The 14,987-nt window shown below is 57.8% G+C and overlaps 8 non-coding genes and 2 pseudogenes across 8 annotated transcripts; all 10 read right to left on the bottom strand.

Moving 5' to 3' along the window:
• Window positions 1-411: 411 nt before the first annotated feature.
• LOC146637122 (5S ribosomal RNA) lies at window positions 412-530 on the bottom strand. Its single transcript, XR_014905754.1, has one exon. It is a non-coding gene; the product is annotated as a 5S ribosomal RNA (ribosomal RNA).
• A 2,009-nt stretch (window positions 531-2,539) lies between these two features.
• LOC146637121 (5S ribosomal RNA) lies at window positions 2,540-2,658 on the bottom strand (annotated as a pseudogene).
• A 1,291-nt stretch (window positions 2,659-3,949) lies between these two features.
• Window positions 3,950-4,068, bottom strand: LOC146637120 (5S ribosomal RNA). The gene has a single exon (XR_014905753.1). It is a non-coding gene; the product is annotated as a 5S ribosomal RNA (ribosomal RNA).
• Window positions 4,069-5,005: 937 nt separating this feature from the next.
• Window positions 5,006-5,124, bottom strand: LOC146637119 (5S ribosomal RNA). Its single transcript, XR_014905752.1, has one exon. It is a non-coding gene; the product is annotated as a 5S ribosomal RNA (ribosomal RNA).
• A 937-nt stretch (window positions 5,125-6,061) lies between these two features.
• On the bottom strand, window positions 6,062-6,180 carry LOC146637118 (5S ribosomal RNA). Its single transcript, XR_014905751.1, has one exon. It is a non-coding gene; the product is annotated as a 5S ribosomal RNA (ribosomal RNA).
• A 1,528-nt stretch (window positions 6,181-7,708) lies between these two features.
• On the bottom strand, window positions 7,709-7,827 carry LOC146637117 (5S ribosomal RNA). The gene has a single exon (XR_014905750.1). It is a non-coding gene; the product is annotated as a 5S ribosomal RNA (ribosomal RNA).
• Window positions 7,828-9,157: 1,330 nt separating this feature from the next.
• LOC146637116 (5S ribosomal RNA) lies at window positions 9,158-9,276 on the bottom strand. The gene has a single exon (XR_014905520.1). It is a non-coding gene; the product is annotated as a 5S ribosomal RNA (ribosomal RNA).
• Window positions 9,277-10,534: 1,258 nt separating this feature from the next.
• LOC146637115 (5S ribosomal RNA) lies at window positions 10,535-10,653 on the bottom strand. The gene has a single exon (XR_014905748.1). It is a non-coding gene; the product is annotated as a 5S ribosomal RNA (ribosomal RNA).
• A 936-nt stretch (window positions 10,654-11,589) lies between these two features.
• On the bottom strand, window positions 11,590-11,708 carry LOC146637114 (5S ribosomal RNA). Its single transcript, XR_014905747.1, has one exon. It is a non-coding gene; the product is annotated as a 5S ribosomal RNA (ribosomal RNA).
• A 2,442-nt stretch (window positions 11,709-14,150) lies between these two features.
• On the bottom strand, window positions 14,151-14,269 carry LOC146637113 (5S ribosomal RNA; annotated as a pseudogene).
• Window positions 14,270-14,987: the final 718 nt, after the last annotated feature.

Genomic DNA, 14,987 nt, shown 5'->3' with positions numbered 1-14,987 from the left:
AGCAAGAGCCACAGGGCCTGGTTTGGTGAAGATGGCCTCAGCCAGAAGCGCAGGGCCTGGTGTGATGTGAGTGGCCTGAGCAAGAGCCACAGGCCCTGGTGTGGTGTAAGTGGCCTCAGCCAGCAGCCACAGGCCCTGGTGTGGTGTAAGTGGCCTCAGCCAGAAGCCACAGGCACTGGTGTGGTGTAAGTGGCCTCAGCCAGCAGCCACAGGCACTGGTGTGGTGTAAGTGGCCCCAGCCGGTCACTCAGGCCCTGGTGTGGTGTAGGTGGCATCAGCTAGCAGCACAAGACATTGGAAAAGAGCCAAAAGCAGTGTTGTTAATGTGCCCTCATTAATGGGCAGATGCTTTTGGTCTTTTAATACACCCCTTCTCTGGATCAAAAGCGGTTCAATGACATGAAAAGGAAAGGCTTACAGCACCAGGTATTCCCAGGCAGTCTCCCATCCAAGTACTAACCAAGCCCAGCCCTGCTTAGCTTCCGAGATCAGACGAGGTCGGGCGTGCTCAGGGTGGTATGGCCGTAAGCTGCTGGCCCCAGCACAATGTCTCAATTTATGGATTCAAGTGATTAGGTGGCAAGTACCTGAAGTTACGAAGACAATCCTATAACCATACCTGCATGTTTGCATAATACCCTAACCCAAAGGCTCAGTTTGGCATTTATCCAACAGCACAGGCCCTGGATTGTTGAAGATGGCCTCAGGAACCAGCACAGGGCCTGGTGTGTTGTACATGGCCACAGCAAGCAGCACAGGGCCTGGTTTGGTGAAGATGGCCTCGGCCAGAAGCGCAGGGCCTGGTGTGATGTGAGTGGCCTGAGCAAGAGCCACAGGCCCTGGTGTGGTGTAAGTGGCCTCAGCCAGCAGCCACAGGCCCTGGTGTGGTGTAAGTCGCCTCAGCCAGAAGCCACAGGCACTGGTGTGATGTAAGTGGCCTCAGGAACCAGCACAGGGCCTGGTGTGTTGTACATGGCCACAGCTAGCAGCAGAGGGCCAGGTTTGGTGAAGATGGCCTCGGCCAGAAGCGCAGGGCCTGGTGTGGTGTAAGTCGCCTCAGCCAGAAGCCACAGGCACTGGTGTGGTGTAAGTGGCCTCAGCCAGCAGCAAAAGGGCCCTGGTGTGGTGTAAGTCGCCTCAGCCAGCAGCCACAGGCCCTGGTGGGGTGTAGGTGGCCTCAGCCAGCAGCCACAGGCCCTGGTGTGGTGTAAGTGGCCTCAGCCAGCAGCCACAGGCCCTGGTGTGGTGTAAGTCGCCTCAGCCAGTGCCACAGGCCCTGGTGTGGTGTAAGTGGCCTGAGCAAGAGCCACAGACCCTGGTGTGGTGTAATTGGCCTCAATAGCAACTAAGGCCCTGGTGTGGTGTAAGTGGCTTCAGCCAGCAGCCACAAGCTCTGGTGTGGTGTAACTGGCCTCAGCCAGCAGCCACAGGCCCTGGTGTGGTGTAAGTGGCCTCAGCCAGAAGCACAGGGCCTGGTGTGATATGAGTGGCCTGAGCAAGAGCCACAGGCCCTGGTGTGGTGTAAGTCGCCTCAGCCAGCAGCCACAGGCCCTGGTGGGGTGTAGGTGGCCTCAGCCAGCAGCAAAAGGGCCCTGGTGTGGTGTAAGTCGCCTCAGTCAGCAGCCACAGGCCCTGGTGTGGTGTAGGTGGCCTCAGCCAGCAGCCACAGGCCCTGGTGTGGTGTAAGTGGCCTCAGCCAGCAGCCACAGGCCCTGGTGTGGTGTAAGTGGCCTCAGCCAGTGCCACAGGCCCTGGTGTGGTGTAAGTGGCCTGAGCAAGAGCCACAGACCCTGGTGTGGTGTAATTGGCCTCAATAGCAACTAATGCCCTGGTGTGGTGTAGGTGGCCTCAGCCAGCAGCCACAGGCCCTGGTGTGGTGTAAGTGGCCTGAGCAAGAGCCACAGGGCCTGGTTTGGTGAAGATGGCCTCAGCCAGAAGCGCAGGGCCTGGTGTGATGTGAGTGGCCTGAGCAAGAGCCACAGGCCCTGGTGTGGTGTAAGTGGCCTCAGCCAGCAGCCACAGGCCCTGGTGTGGTGTAAGTCGCCTCAGCCAGAAGCCACAGGCACTGGTGTGGTGTAAGTGGCCTCAGCCAGCAGCAAAAGGGCCCTGGTGTGGTGTAAGTCGCCTCAGCCAGCAGCCACAGGCCCTGGTGTGGTGTAGGTGGCCTCAGCCAGCAGCCACAGGCCCTGGTGTGGTGTAAGTGGCCTCAATAGCAACTAAGGCCCTGGTGTGGTGTAAGTGGCTTCAGCCAGCAGCCACAGGCTCTGGTGTGGTGTAACTGGCCTCAGCCAGCAGCCACAGGCCCTGGTGTGGTGTAAGTGGCCTCAGCCAGAGCCACAGGCCCTGATGTGGTGTAAGTGGCCCCAGCCGGTCACTCAGGCCCTGGTGTGGTGTAGGTGGCATCAGCTAGCAGCACAAGACATTGGAAAAGAGCCAAAAGCAGTGTTGTTAATGTGCCCTCATTAATGGGCAGATGCTTTTGGTCTTTTAATACACCCCTTCTCTGGATCAAAAGCGGTTCAATGACATGAAAAGGAAAGGCTTACAGCACCAGGTATTCCCAGGCAGTCTCCCATCCAAGTACTAACCAAGCCCAGCCCTGCTTAGCTTACGAGATCAGACGAGGTCGGGCGTGCTCAGGGTGGTATGGCCGTAAGATGCTGGCCCCAGCACAATGTCTCAATTTATGGATTCAAGTGATTAGGTGGCAAGTACCTGAAGTTACGAAGACAATCCTATAACCATACCTGCATGTTTGCATAATACCCTAACCCAAAGGCTCAGTTTGGCATTTATCCAACAGCACAGGCCCTGGATTGTTGAAGATGGCCTCAGGAACCAGCACAGGGCCTGGTGTGTTGTACATGGCCACAGCAAGCAGCACAGGGCCTGGTTTGGTGAAGATGGCCTCGGCCAGAAGCACAGGGCCTGGTGTGATGTGAGTGGCCTGAGCAAGAGCCACAGGCCCTGGTGTGGTGTAAGTGGCCTCAGCCAGCAGCCACAGGCCCTGGTGTGTTGTAAGTGGCCTCAGCCAGCAGCCACAGGCCCTGGTGTGGTCTAAGTGGCCTCAGCCAGTGCCACAGGCCCTGGTGTGGTGTAAGTGGCCTGAGCAAGAGCCACAGGCCCTGGTGTGGTGTAAGTGGCCTGAGCAAGTGCCACAGGCCCTGGTGTGGTGTAAGTGGCCTAAGCCAGAGCCACAGGCCCTGGTGTGGTGTAAGTGGCCTCAATAGCAAATAAGGCCCTGGTGTGGTGTAAGTGGCCTGAGCAAGAGCCACAGGGCCTGGTTTGGTGAAGATGGCCTCAGCCAGAAGCGCAGGGCCTGGTGTGATGTGAGTGGCCTGAGCAAGAGCCACAGGCCCTGGTGTGGTGTAAGTGGCCTCAGCCAGCAGCCACAGGCCCTGGTGTGGTGTAGGTGGCCTCAGCCAGCAGCCACAGGCCCTGGTGTGGTGTAAGTGGCCTCAGCCAGCAGCCACAGGCCCTGGTGTGGTGTAAGTGGCCTCAGCCAGCAGCCACAGGCCCTGGTGTGGTGTAAGTGGCCTCAGCCAGTGCCACAGGCCCTGGTGTGGTGTAAGTGGCCTGAGCAAGAGCCACAGACCCTGGTGTGGTGTAATTGGCCTCAATAGCAACTAATGCCCTGGTGTGGTGTAGGTGGCCTCAGCCAGCAGCCACAGGCCCTGGTGTGGTGTAAGTGGCCTCAGCCAGCAGCCACAGGCCCTGGTGTGGTGTAAGTGGCCTCAGCCAGAGCCACAGGCCCTGATGTGGTGTAAGTGGCCCCAGCCGGTCACTCAGGCCCTTGTGTGGTGTAGGTTGCATCAGCTAGCAGCACAAGACATTGGAAAAGAGCCAAAAGCAATGTCGTTAATGTGCCCTCATTAATGGGCAGATGCTTTTGGTCTTTTAATACACCACTTCTCTGGATCAAAAGCGGTTCAATGACATGAAAATGAAAGGCTTACAGCACCAGGTATTCCCAGGCAGTCTCCCATCCAAGTACTAACCAAGCCCAGCCCTGCTTAGCTTCCGAGATCAGACGAGGTCGGGCGTGCTCAGGGTGGTATGGCCGTAAGCTGCTGGCCCCAGCACAATGTCTCAATTTATGGATTCAAGTGATTAGGTGGCAAGTACCTGAAGTTACGAAGACAATCCTATAACCATACCTGCATGTTTGCATAATACCCTAACCCAAAGGCTCAGTTTGGCATTTATCCAACAGCACAGGCCCTGGATTGTTGAAGATGGCCTCTGGAACCAGCACAGGGCCTGGTGTGTTGTACATGGCCACAGCAAGCAGCACAGGGCCTGGTTTGGTGAAGATGGCCTCGGCCAGAAGCACAGGGCCTGGCGTGATATGAGTGGCCTGAGCAAGAGCCACAGGCCCTGGTGTGGTGTAAGTGGCCTGAGCAAGAGCCACAGGCCCTGGTGTGGTGTAAGTGGCCTGAGCAAGAGCCACAGGCCCTGGTGTGGTGTAAGTGGCCTGAGCAAGAGCCACAGGCCCTGGTGTGGTGTAAGTGGTCTCAGCCAGCAGCCACAGGCCCTGGTGTGGTGTAGGTGGCCTCAGCCAGCAGCCACAGGCCCTTGTGTGGTGTAAGTGGCCTCAGCCAGCAGCCACAGGCCCTGGTGTGGTGTAAGTGGCCTCAGCCAGTGCCACAGGCCCTGGTGTGGTGTAAGTGGCCTGAGCAAGAGCCACAGACCCTGGTGTGGTGTAATTGGCCTCAATAGCAACTAATGCCCTGGTGTGGTGTAGGTGGCCTCAGCCAGCAGCCACAGGCCCTGGTGTGGTGTAAGTGGCCTCAGCCAGAGCCACAGGCCCTGATGTGGTGTAAGTGGCCCCAGCCGGTCACTCAGGCCCTTGTGTGGTGTAGGTTGCATCAGCTAGCAGCACAAGACATTGGAAAAGAGCCAAAAGCAATGTCGTTAATGTGCCCTCATTAATGGGCAGCTGCTTTTGGTCTTTTAATACACCCCTTCTCTGGATCAAAAGCGGTTCAATGACATGAAAATGAAAGGCTTACAGCACCAGGTATTCCCAGGCAGTCTCCCATCCAAGTACTAACCAAGCCCAGCCCTGCTTAGCTTCCGAGATCAGACGAGGTCGGGCGTGCTCAGGGTGGTATGGCCGTAAGCTGCTGGCCCCAGCACAATGTCTCAATTTATGGATTCAAGTGATTAGGTGGCAAGTACCTGAAGTTACGAAGACAATCCTATAACCATACCTGCATGTTTGCATAATACCCTAACCCAAAGGCTCAGTTTGGCATTTATCCAACAGCACAGGCCCTGGATTGTTGAAGATGGCCTCAGGAACCAGCACAGGGCCTGGTGTGTTGTACATGGCCACAGCAAGCAGCACAGGGCCTGGTTTGGTGAAGATGGCCTCGGCCAGAAGCACAGGGCCTGGCGTGATATGAGTGGCCTGAGCAAGAGCCACAGGCCCTGGTGTGGTGTAAGTGGCCTGAGCAAGAGCCACAGGCCCTGGTGTGGTGTAAGTGGCCTGAGCAAGAGCCACAGGCCCTGGTGTGGTGTAAGTGGCCTGAGCAAGAGCCACAGGCCCTGGTGTGGTGTAAGTGGTCTCAGCCAGCAGCCACAGGCCCTGGTGTGGTGTAGGTGGCCTCAGCCAGCAGCCACAGGCCCTTGTGTGGTGTAAGTGGCCTCAGCCAGCAGCCACAGGCCCTGGTGTGGTGTAAGTGGCCTCAGCCAGTGCCACAGGCCCTGGTGTGGTGTAAGTGGCCTGAGCAAGAGCCACAGACCCTGGTGTGGTGTAATTGGCCTCAATAGCAACTAATGCCCTGGTGTGGTGTAGGTGGCCTCAGCCAGCAGCCACAGGCCCTGGTGTGGTGTAAGTGGCCTCAGCCAGAGCCACAGGCCCTGATGTGGTGTAAGTGGCCCCAGCCGGTCACTCAGGCCCTTGTGTGGTGTAGGTTGCATCAGCTAGCAGCACAAGACATTGGAAAAGAGCCAAAAGCAATGTCGTTAATGTGCCCTCATTAATGGGCAGCTGCTTTTGGTCTTTTAATACACCCCTTCTCTGGATCAAAAGCGGTTCAATGACATGAAAATGAAAGGCTTACAGCACCAGGTATTCCCAGGCAGTCTCCCATCCAAGTACTAACCAAGCCCAGCCCTGCTTAGCTTCCGAGATCAGACGAGGTCGGGCGTGCTCAGGGTGGTATGGCCGTAAGCTGCTGGCCCCAGCACAATGTCTCAATTTATGGATTCAAGTGATTAGGTGGCAAGTACCTGAAGTTACGAAGACAATCCTATAACCATACCTGCATGTTTGCATAATACCCTAACCCAAAGGCTCAGTTTGGCATTTATCCAACAGCACAGGCCCTGGATTGTTGAAGATGGCCTCAGGAACCAGCACAGGGCCTGGTGTGTTGTACATGGCCACAGCAAGCAGCACAGGGCCTGGTTTGGTGAAGATGGCCTCGGCCAGAAGCACAGGGCCTGGCGTGATATGAGTGGCCTGAGCAAGAGCCACAGGCCCTGGTGTGGTGTAAGTGGCCTGAGCAAGAGCCACAGGCCCTGGTGTGGTGTAAGTGGCCTGAGCAAGAGCCACAGGCCCTGGTGTGGTGTAAGTGGCCTGAGCAAGAGCCACAGGCCCTGGTGTGGTGTAAGTGGTCTCAGCCAGCAGCCACAGGCCCTGGTGTGGTGTAGGTGGCCTCAGCCAGCAGCCACAGGCCCTTGTGTGGTGTAAGTGGCCTCAGCCAGCAGCCACAGGCCCTGGTGTGGTGTAAGTGGCCTCAGCCAGTGCCACAGGCCCTGGTGTGGTGTAAGTGGCCTGAGCAAGAGCCACAGACCCTGGTGTGGTGTAATTGGCCTCAATAGCAAATAAGGCCCTGGTGTGGTGTAAGTGGCCTGAGCAAGAGCCACAGGGCCTGGTTTGGTGAAGATGGCCTCGGCCAGAAGCGCAGGGCCTGGTGTGATGTGAGTGGCCTGAGCAAGAGCCACAGGCCCTGGTGTGGTGTAAGTGGCCTCAGCCAGCAGCCACAGGCCCTGGTGTGGTGTAGGTGGCCTCAGCCAGCAGCCACAGGCCCTTGTGTGGTGTAAGTGGCCTCAGCCAGCAGCCACAGGCCCTGGTGTGGTGTAGGTGGCCTCAGCCAGCAGCCACAGGCCCTGGTGTGGTGTAAGTGGCCTCAGCCAGTGCCACAGGCCCTGGTGTGGTGTAAGTGGCCTGAGCAAGAGCCACAGGCCCTGGTGTGGTGTAAGTGGTCTCAGCCAGCAGCCACAGGCCCTGGTGTGGTGTAGGTGGCCTCAGCCAGCAGCCACAGGCCCTTGTGTGGTGTAAGTGGCCTCAGCCAGCAGCCACAGGCCCTGGTGTGGTGTAAGTGGCCTCAGCCAGTGCCACAGGCCCTGGTGTGGTGTAAGTGGCCTGAGCAAGAGCCACAGACCCTGGTGTGGTGTAATTGGCCTCAATAGCAACTAATGCCCTGGTGTGGTGTAGGTGGCCTCAGCCAGCAGCCACAGGCCCTGGTGTGGTGTAAGTGGCCTCAGCCAGAGCCACAGGCCCTGATGTGGTGTAAGTGGCCCCAGCCGGTCACTCAGGCCCTTGTGTGGTGTAGGTTGCATCAGCTAGCAGCACAAGACATTGGAAAAGAGCCAAAAGCAATGTCGTTAATGTGCCCTCATTAATGGGCAGCTGCTTTTGGTCTTTTAATACACCCCTTCTCTGGATCAAAAGCGGTTCAATGACATGAAAATGAAAGGCTTACAGCACCAGGTATTCCCAGGCAGTCTCCCATCCAAGTACTAACCAAGCCCAGCCCTGCTTAGCTTCCGAGATCAGACGAGGTCGGGCGTGCTCAGGGTGGTATGGCCGTAAGCTGCTGGCCCCAGCACAATGTCTCAATTTATGGATTCAAGTGATTAGGTGGCAAGTACCTGAAGTTACGAAGACAATCCTATAACCATACCTGCATGTTTGCATAATACCCTAACCCAAAGGCTCAGTTTGGCATTTATCCAACAGCACAGGCCCTGGATTGTTGAAGATGGCCTCAGGAACCAGCACAGGGCCTGGTGTGTTGTACATGGCCACAGCAAGCAGCACAGGGCCTGGTTTGGTGAAGATGGCCTCGGCCAGAAGCACAGGGCCTGGCGTGATATGAGTGGCCTGAGCAAGAGCCACAGGCCCTGGTGTGGTGTAAGTGGCCTGAGCAAGAGCCACAGGCCCTGGTGTGGTGTAAGTGGCCTGAGCAAGAGCCACAGGCCCTGGTGTGGTGTAAGTGGCCTGAGCAAGAGCCACAGGCCCTGGTGTGGTGTAAGTGGTCTCAGCCAGCAGCCACAGGCCCTGGTGTGGTGTAGGTGGCCTCAGCCAGCAGCCACAGGCCCTTGTGTGGTGTAAGTGGCCTCAGCCAGCAGCCACAGGCCCTGGTGTGGTGTAAGTGGCCTCAGCCAGTGCCACAGGCCCTGGTGTGGTGTAAGTGGCCTGAGCAAGAGCCACAGACCCTGGTGTGGTGTAATTGGCCTCAATAGCAAATAAGGCCCTGGTGTGGTGTAAGTGGCCTGAGCAAGAGCCACAGGGCCTGGTTTGGTGAAGATGGCCTCGGCCAGAAGCGCAGGGCCTGGTGTGATGTGAGTGGCCTGAGCAAGAGCCACAGGCCCTGGTGTGGTGTAAGTGGCCTCAGCCAGCAGCCACAGGCCCTGGTGTGGTGTAGGTGGCCTCAGCCAGCAGCCACAGGCCCTTGTGTGGTGTAAGTGGCCTCAGCCAGCAGCCACAGGCCCTGGTGTGGTGTAGGTGGCCTCAGCCAGCAGCCACAGGCCCTGGTGTGGTGTAAGTGGCCTCAGCCAGTGCCACAGGCCCTGGTGTGGTGTAAGTGGCCTGAGCAAGAGCCACAGACCCTGGTGTGGTGTAATTGGCCTCAATAGCAACTAAGGCCCTGGTGTGGTGTAGGTGGCCTCAGCCAGCAGCCACAGGCCCTGGTGTGGTGTAAGTGGCCTCAGCCAGAGCCACAGGCCCTGATGTGGTGTAAGTGGCCCCAGCCGGTCACTCAGGCCCTGGTGTGGTGTAGGTGGCATCAGCTAGCAGCACAAGACATTGGAAAAGAGCCAAAAGCAGTGTCGTTAATGTGCCCTCATTAATGGGCAGCTGCTTTTGGTCTTTTAATACACCCCTTCTCTGGATCAAAAGCGGTTCAATGACATGAAAATGAAAGGCTTACAGCACCAGGTATTCCCAGGCAGTCTCCCATCCAAGTACTAACCAAGCCCAGCCCTGCTTAGCTTCCGAGATCAGACGAGGTCGGGGGTGCTCAGGGTGGTATGGCCGTAAGCTGCTGGCCCCAGCACAATGTCTCAATTTATGGATTCAAGTGATTAGGTGGCAAGTACCTGAAGTTACGAAGACAATCCTATAACCATACCTGCATGTTTGCATAATACCCTAACCCAAAGGCTCAGTTTGGCATTTATCCAACAGCACAGGCCCTGGATTGTTGAAGATGGCCTCAGGAACCAGCACAGGGCCTGGTGTGTTGTACATGGCCACAGCAAGCAGCACAGGGCCTGGTTTGGTGAAGATGGCCTCGGCCAGAAGCACAGGGCCTGGTGTGATGTGAGTGGCCTGAGCAAGAGCCACAGGCCCTGGTGTGGTGTAAGTGGCCTCAGCCAGCAGCCACAGGCCCTGGTGTGGTGTAGGTGGCCTCAGCCAGCAGCCACAGGCCCTGGTGTGGTGTAAGTGGCCTGAGCAAGAGCCACAGGCCCTGGTTTGGTGTAAGTGGCCTCAGCCAGCAGCCACAGGCCCTGGTGTGTTGTAAGTGGCCTCAGCCAGCAGCCACAGGCCCTGGTGTGGTGTAAGTGGCCTGAGCAAGAGCCACAGGCCCTGGTTTGGTGTAAGTGGCCTCAGCCAGCAGCCACAGGCCCTGGTGTGTTGTAAGTGGCCTCAGCCAGCAGCCACAGGCCCTGGTGTGGTCTAAGTGGCCTCAGCCAGTGCCACAGGCCCTGGTGTGGTGTAAGTGGCCTGAGCAAGAGCCACAGGCCCTGGTGTGGTGTAAGTGGCCTGAGCAAGTGCCACAGGCCCTGGTGTGGTGTAAGTCGCCTCAGCCAGAAGCCACAGGCACTGGTGTGGTGTAAGTGGCCTCAGCCAGCAGCAAAAGGGCCCTGGTGTGGTGTAAGTCGCCTCAGCCAGCAGCCACAGGCCCTGGTGTGGTGTAGGTGGCCTCAGCCAGCAGCCACAGGCCCTGGTGTGGTGTAAGTGGCCTCAATAGCAACTAAGGCCCTGGTGTGGTGTAAGTGGCTTCAGCCAGCAGCCACAGGCTCTGGTGTGGTGTAACTGGCCTCAGCCAGCAGCCACAGGCCCTGGTGTGGTGTAAGTGGCCTCAGCCAGAGCCACAGGCCCTGATGTGGTGTAAGTGGCCCCAGCCGGTCACTCAGGCCCTTGTGTGGTGTAGGTTGCATCAGCTAGCAGCACAAGACATTGGAAAAGAGCCAAAAGCAATGTCGTTAATGTGCCCTCATTAATGGGCAGATGCTTTTGGTCTTTTAATACACCCCTTCTCTGGATCAAAAGCGGTTCAATGACATGAAAATGAAAGGCTTACAGCACCAGGTATTCCCAGGCAGTCTCCCATCCAAGTACTAACCAAGCCCAGCCCTGCTTAGCTTCCGAGATCAGACGAGGTCGGGCGTGCTCAGGGTGGTATGGCCGTAAGCTGCTGGCCCCAGCACAATGTCTCAATTTATGGATTCAAGTGATTAGGTGGCAAGTACCTGAAGTTACGAAGACAATCCTATAACCATACCTGCATGTTTGCATAATACCCTAACCCAAAGGCTCAGTTTGGCATTTATCCAACAGCACAGGCCCTGGATTGTTGAAGATGGCCTCTGGAACCAGCACAGGGCCTGGTGTGTTGTACATGGCCACAGCAAGCAGCACAGGGCCTGGTTTGGTGAAGATGGCCTCGGCCAGAAGCACAGGGCCTGGCGTGATATGAGTGGCCTGAGCAAGAGCCACAGGCCCTGGTGTGGTGTAAGTGGCCTGAGCAAGAGCCACAGGCCCTGGTGTGGTGTAAGTGGCCTGAGCAAGAGCCACAGGCCCTGGTGTGGTGTAAGTGGCCTGAGCAAGAGCCACAGGCCCTGGTGTGGTGTAAGTGGCCTGAGCAAGAGCCACAGGCCCTGGTGTGGTGTAAGTGGTCTCAGCCAGCAGCCACAGGCCCTGGTGTGGTGTAGGTGGCCTCAGCCAGCAGCCACAGGCCCTGGTGTGGTGTAAGTGGCCTCAGCCAGTGCCACAGGCCCTGGTCTGGTGTAAGTGGCCTGAGCAAGAGCCACAGGCCCTGGTGTGGTGTAATTGGCCTCAATAGCAACTAAGGCCCTGGTGTGGTGTAGGTGGCCTCAGCCAGCAGCCACAGGCCCTGGTGTGGTGTAAGTGGCCTCAGCCAGAGCCACAGGCCCTGATGTGGTGTAAGTGGCCCCAGCCGGTCACTCAGGCCCTGGTGTGGTGTAGGTGGCATCAGCTAGCAGCACAAGACATTGGAAAAGAGCCAAAAGCAGTGTCGTTAATGTGCCCTCATTAATGGGCAGCTGCTTTTGGTCTTTTAATACACCCCTTCTCTGGATCAAAAGCGGTTCAATGACATGAAAATGAAAGGCTTACAGCACCAGGTATTCCCAGGCAGTCTCCCATCCAAGTACTAACCAAGCCCAGCCCTGCTTAGCTTCCGAGATCAGACGAGGTCGGGCGTGCTCAGGGTGGTATGGCCGTAAGCTGCTGGCCCCAGCACAATGTCTCAATTTATGGATTCAAGTGATTAGGTGGCAAGTACCTGAAGTTACGAAGACAATCCTATAACCATACCTGCATGTTTGCATAATACCCTAACCCAAAGGCTCAGTTTGGCATTTATCCAACAGCACAGGCCCTGGATTGTTGAAGATGGCCTCAGGAACCAGCACAGGGCCTGGTGTGTTGTACATGGCCACAGCAAGCAGCACAGGGCCTGGTTTGGTGAAGATGGCCTCGGCCAGAAGCGCAGGGCCTGGTGTGATGTGAGTGGCCTCAGCAAGCAGCCACAGGCCCTGGTTTGGTGTAAGTGGCCTCAGCCAGCAGCCACAGGCCCTGGTGTGTTGTAAGTGGCCTCAGCCAGCAGCCACAGGCCCTGGTGTGGTCTAAGTGGCCTCAGCCAGTGCCACAGGCCCTGGTGTGGTGTAAGTGGCCTGAGCAAGAGCCACAGGCCCTGGTGTGGTGTAAGTGGCCTCAGCCAGCAGCCACAGGCCCTGGTGTGGTGTAAGTGGCCTAAGCCAGAGCCACAGGCCCTGGTGTGGTGTAAGTGGCCTCAATAGCAAATAAGGCCCTGGTGTGGTGTAAGTGGCATGAGCAAGAGCCACAGGGCCTGGTTTGGTGAAGATGGCCTCGGCCAGAAGCGCAGGGCCTGGTGTGATGTGAGTGGCCTGAGCAAGAGCCACAGGCCCTGGTGTGGTGTAAGTGGCCTCAGCCAGCAGCCACAGGCCCTGGTGTGGTGTAAGTCGCCTCAGCCAGAAGCCACAGGCACTGGTGTGGTGTAAGTGGCCTCAGGAACCAGCACAGGGCCTGGTGTGTTGTACATGGCCACAGCTAGCAGCAGAGGGCCAGGTTTGGTGAAGATGGCCTCGGCCAGAAGCGCAGGGCCTGGTGTGGTGTAAGTCGCCTCAGCCAGAAGCCACAGGCACTGGTGTGGTGTAAGTGGCCTCAGCCAGCAGCAAAAGGGCCCTGGTGTGGTGTAAGTCGCCTCAGCCAGCAGCCACAGGCCCTGGTGGGGTGTAGGTGGCCTCAGCCAGCAGCCACAGGCCCTGGTGTGGTGTAAGTGGCCTCAGCCAGCAGCCACAGGCCCTGGTGTGGTGTAAGTCGCCTCAGCCAGTGCCACAGGCCCTGGTGTGGTGTAAGTGGCCTGAGCAAGAGCCACAGACCCTGGTGTGGTGTAATTGGCCTCAATAGCAACTAAGGCCCTGGTGTGGTGTAAGTGGCTTCAGCCAGCAGCCACAAGCTCTGGTGTGGTGTAACTGGCCTCAGCCAGCAGCCACAGGCCCTGGTGTGGTGTAAGTGGCCTCAGCCAGAAGCACAGGGCCTGGTGTGATATGAGTGGCCTGAGCAAGAGCCACAGGCCCTGGTGTGGTGTAAGTCGCCTCAGCCAGCAGCCACAGGCCCTGGTGGGGTGTAGGTGGCCTCAGCCAGCAGCAAAAGGGCCCTGGTGTGGTGTAAGTCGCCTCAGTCAGCAGCCACAGGCCCTGGTGTGGTGTAGGTGGCCTCAGCCAGCAGCCACAGGCCCTGGTGTGGTGTAAGTGGCCTCAGCCAGCAGCCACAGGCCCTGGTGTGGTGTAAGTGGCCTCAGCCAGCAGCCACAGGCCCTGGTGTGGTGTAAGTGGCCTCAGCCAGTGCCACAGGCCCTGGTGTGGTGTAAGTGGCCTGAGCAAGAGCCACAGACCCTGGTGTGGTGTAATTGGCCTCAATAGCAACTAATGCCCTGGTGTGGTGTAGGTGGCCTCAGCCAGCAGCCACAGGCCCTGGTGTGGTGTAAGTGGCCTGAGCAAGAGCCACAGGGCCTGGTTTGGTGAAGATGGCCTCAGCCAGAAGCGCAGGGCCTGGTGTGATGTGAGTGGCCTGAGCAAGAGCCACAGGCCCTGGTGTGGTGTAAGTGGCCTCAGCCAGCAGCCACAGGCCCTGGTGTGGTGTAAGTCGCCTCAGCCAGAAGCCACAGGCACTGGTGTGGTGTAAGTGGCCTCAGCCAGCAGCAAAAGGGCCCTGGTGTGGTGTAAGTCGCCTCAGCCAGCAGCCACAGGCCCTGGTGTGGTGTAGGTGGCCTCAGCCAGCAGCCACAGGCCCTGGTGTGGTGTAAGTGGCCTCAATAGCAACTAAGGCCCTGGTGTGGTGTAAGTGGCTTCAGCCAGCAGCCACAGGCTCTGGTGTGGTGTAACTGGCCTCAGCCAGCAGCCACAGGCCCTGGTGTGGTGTAAGTGGCCTCAGCCAGAGCCACAGGCCCTGATGTGGTGTAAGTGGCCCCAGCCGGTCACTCAGGCCCTGGTGTGGTGTAGGTGGCATCAGCTAGCAGCACAAGACATTGGAAAAGAGCCAAAAGCAGTGTTGTTAATGTGCCCTCATTAATGGGCAGATGCTTTTGGTCTTTTAATACACCCCTTCTCTGGATCAAAAGCGGTTCAATGACATGAAAAGGAAAGGCTTAGAGCACCAGGTATTCCCAGGCAGTCTCCCATCCAAGTACTAACCAAGCCCAGCCCTGCTTAGCTTACGAGATCAGACGAGGTCGGGCGTGCTCAGGGTGGTATGGCCGTAAGATGCTGGCCCCAGCACAATGTCTCAATTTATGGATTCAAGTGATTAGGTGGCAAGTACCTGAAGTTACGAAGACAATCCTATAACCATACCTGCATGTTTGCATAATACCCTAACCCAAAGGCTCAGTTTGGCATTTATCCAACAGCACAGGCCCTGGATTGTTGAAGATGGCCACAGCAAGCAGCACAGGGCCTGGTTTGGTGAAGATGGCCTCGGCCAGAAGCGCAGGGCCTGGTGTGATGTGAGTGGCCTGAGCAAGAGCCACAGGCCCTGGTGTGGTGTAAGTGGCCTCAGCCAGCAGCCACAGGCCCTGGTGTGGTGTAAGTCGCCTCAGCCAGAAGCCACAGGCACTGGTGTGGTGTAAGTGGCCTCAGCCAGCAGCAAAAGGGCCCTGGTGTGGTGTAAGTCGCCTCAGTCAGCAGCCACAGGCCCTGGTGTGGTGTAGGTGGCCTCAGCCAGCAGCCACAGGTCCTGGTGTGGTGTAAGTGGCCTCAGCCAGCAGCCACAGGCCCTGGTGTGGTGTAAGTGGCCTCAGCCAGCAGCCACAGGCCCTGATGTGGTGTAAGTGGCCTCAGCCAGTGCCACAGGCCCTGGTGTGGTGTAAGTGGCCTGAGCAAGAGCCACAGACCCTGGTGTGGTGTAATTGGCCTCAATAGCAACTAATGCCCTGGTGTGGTGTAGGTGGCCTCAGCCAGCAGCCACAGGCCCTGGTGTGGTG

Source organism: Diplotaxodon limnothrissa, linkage group LG3, assembly GCF_057381915.1.
Source record: "Diplotaxodon limnothrissa isolate DT_005_m linkage group LG3, D_limnothrissa_male_GT1.1, whole genome shotgun sequence".
NCBI lineage: Eukaryota > Metazoa > Chordata > Actinopteri > Cichliformes > Cichlidae > Diplotaxodon > Diplotaxodon limnothrissa.
The sequence above is the reverse complement of the archived record's forward strand: the minus strand, read 5'-3'. Positions and strand labels throughout refer to the sequence as shown.